The sequence below is a fragment of the Aptenodytes forsteri genome, unplaced genomic scaffold (assembly GCF_000699145.1).
Source record: "Aptenodytes forsteri isolate BGI_AS27 unplaced genomic scaffold, ASM69914v1 Scaffold142, whole genome shotgun sequence".
In the NCBI taxonomy this organism is placed as follows: Eukaryota; Metazoa; Chordata; class Aves; order Sphenisciformes; family Spheniscidae; genus Aptenodytes; species Aptenodytes forsteri.
In genome coordinates, this window is record NW_008794598.1 from 3,844,305 (window position 1) to 3,846,707 (window position 2,403).

Consider the following 2,403-nt stretch of genomic DNA (forward strand, 5'->3'; position numbering starts at 1 on the left):
GGGGGGAGGGCCGGCACGGCCCCCCCGCCCGCACCCAGCCCCGCTCTGCAGCCGTGGTGGGGACTGCAGCCACTGCGGGGGACGAACAGCCTCTGCCCCCGGCCCCGGGAACATTACGCCATCCCTTTTCTTTTCAGCCCATTTCACGCTCGGCTGGGCGGCTGTGCAGGAGAGGCCCCGTGGCCGTGCCGGGCTGCCCTCGCTTCCCGGCTTTCCCAGCCCCGAGGAGGTAAGTGAGGGGGCCGGGAGGTGATAAGGGGGTCGGGGTCCTGCTCCAGCCCCTCAAGGCGGTGGGTGAAGCTGGTTGCTGGCCCAATAAATCCAGCAGCCAAGCAGAAATGACCCCAGGAGTCCTGGCACTCTGCTGCTCTCCCCTTTGGTCCCCCTTGCTCCTACAGCCAGGTCCAAAGCCCTGAGATGCTGTTTCTCAGCCTCCAGCATCCTGGGCAAGCCAGTGCCGGGGGGACCGGAGGCCACAGGGTACCTGTGACTCGACCCTGAGCACAGGGGCTGCCTGCACGGGGACACCCCCAGCTCTGCAGCCCGGGCAGGGTGCGCCTGGCAGCCCCCCATCCAAACCCACCGGGGTCCATTCCTAAAGGGAGCTCGCTCCCACCTGAAGTTGGTCCCTGCACATGGGTCCCCAGTACCCACCGTGCACCCTGTGCTGCAGCATCACCCACCCAGCAGGCTGCACGCCCACGTGTGCACCCACAGCAGAGCAGGTGGAGGGGCCTGGCACCCAGCAGCCTCCCACGCATCTCTCCCAAACCAAATGCAAAAGCAATGACCCAACCCGGAGTTTTTGCACCCCAGACTGAGGATGCTGCTCCCTAATTTCTGCCCGTTTCCCACAGATCAAACCTTTACAAGTGCAGTGAGCCCCCCGCACACATTGCCAGCCCCCGACCCTCCCAGCCCTGCAGCTCACCCCAGCCCAGCGGGGCTCTGCTCAGCGCTGGAGGAGCAGAAAGAAGGCAGCATGGACGTACCCCCTTTCCCCTCCTCCTCAGCGTGGGAGAGCCCCGTTCTGCTCCCGTGGGCTGGTGCGCTGGCTGGAGAAGGGCTGCTGGGCTTTTAATGCATGGAGAGGAGGGGGGGCTGCACAGAGGGGCCTGGCACGGCTGCTGCTGAGGGGAGAGGCAGGATGCGGCCAATCAAGCTGGCAGCCCCCCACTGGGACATTATATTGTCCCCAGGGGTGAGCCAGCCCCAATGGTGGCTGTCCTCCAACAGCCCAGGCTTGCGTCTGGGGCTGTGGGGGACAGGATGGGGTGGGATGGGATGGGGAGCTTGCTGTGCTCCCTGCCCTGGTGTCCCCATGGATGATGGGGGGACACAGCCCTGGGCAGAGGGGACAGAGCCAGCTGCTGGGATATCCCTGCCCCAACAAGCCCAGGTCCTGCCAAGCCACAGAGCGATTTCCAGCTGTGGCCGTCCTCAGGGGTGCAGGAATGGCAAAGCAGCAGGTGCAGCCCCCCCTTGCTGATCTGGGTTTCAATCGGGTGGGATCCCGGGGTCTGGTGAGCATCCCAGCCCTGGGGAGGGTGTGGGGGGACCTGCTGCTCCCCAGGGTTTAGGGGTCTGCACAGGCCCACCCCAGCAGCCACATGGCTGGTGATATCTGGCTCATCCGCCCCCCTCGCCTCCCGCAGGGCTCAGCGCTGCTCACCCCTCTGCACACTGTTGCTTTGGAAACGTGGGGGTGGTTTGGGGAGGGGGAGCTGACATGGATGGGGGGGGGCAGCGCTGCTCCCCCCACCAGAGTAGGATGGGAGACGTCCCCATCTCCCCCTGTGTGCACCCATGCGCCCTGGGGCAGGGGGGGCTGCTTGATACCCCCTATGTAGGGCTCAGCTCGGGGGCCATGGCCCTGCTTCATCCTTGGGGGGGGGATGTCATTGCCAGGGACATGTCCTGTGGGGTTGGGACACCCCAGGATGGGCAGGGTGTGCACAACAGCCCCACGGGCTCCTCGCAGCGCTGGGCAGCCTTTGCACACACAGCCACCCACTGCTGTAAAAATGTTCTTCTCTCTCGCAGGCAGATCGCAGCCCACACGCTCACCCACCCGAGACGTCGCACTGGGGGGGGGATGTCATTGCCAGGGACATGTCCTGTGGGGTTGGGACACCCCAGGATGGGCAGGGTGTGCACAACAGCCCCCCACGGGCCTCGCAGCGCTGGGCAGCCTTTGCACACACAGCCACCCACTGCTGTAAAAATGTTCTTCTCTCAGGCAGATCGCAGCCCACACGCTCACCCACCCGAGACGTCGCACCCATCTATCTGTGCTTGCTGGGCAGGTGGGGACACCCTGGCAGCCCCCCACCAGCGGGCACGGGCCTTGTCCACGCACCCACAGCCCCCTCGCCCCCAACCCACGGCATCCCCCCTGCCAGC